This window comes from Juglans regia, unplaced genomic scaffold (genome assembly GCF_001411555.2).
Source record: "Juglans regia cultivar Chandler unplaced genomic scaffold, Walnut 2.0 Scaffold_10534, whole genome shotgun sequence".
NCBI lineage: Eukaryota > Viridiplantae > Streptophyta > Magnoliopsida > Fagales > Juglandaceae > Juglans > Juglans regia.
In genome coordinates this window covers 1-214 of record NW_023340867.1, presented here as the reverse complement: position 1 = coordinate 214, position 214 = coordinate 1, and the positions used below count along the sequence as shown (strand labels likewise).

The 214-nt window shown below is 47.2% G+C and overlaps 1 non-coding gene across 1 annotated transcript; it reads left to right on the top strand.

Annotated features, from left to right (window-relative positions):
• Positions 1-42: 42 nt before the first annotated feature.
• LOC118344977 lies at positions 43-161 on the top strand. Its single transcript, XR_004798690.1, has one exon. It is a non-coding gene; the product is annotated as a 5S ribosomal RNA (ribosomal RNA).
• The last annotated feature ends 53 nt before the right edge of the window (positions 162-214 follow it).

The following is a 214-nucleotide window of genomic DNA, read 5'->3' as shown; positions in this document are numbered from 1 at the left end:
CGTCGCACTAGGATTATATGAATTTTAAATAATTAGTTTGACGGGTGCGATCATACCAGCACTAATGCACCGGATCCCATTTCAACTCCGCATTTAACCGTGCTTGGGCAAGAGTAGTACTAGGATGGGTGACCTCCTGGGAAGTCCCCGTGTTGCACCCCTCGTTTTTGTTTTTTCCGACTTGCGAGAGGAATTGACAATAAGGACCACTCGG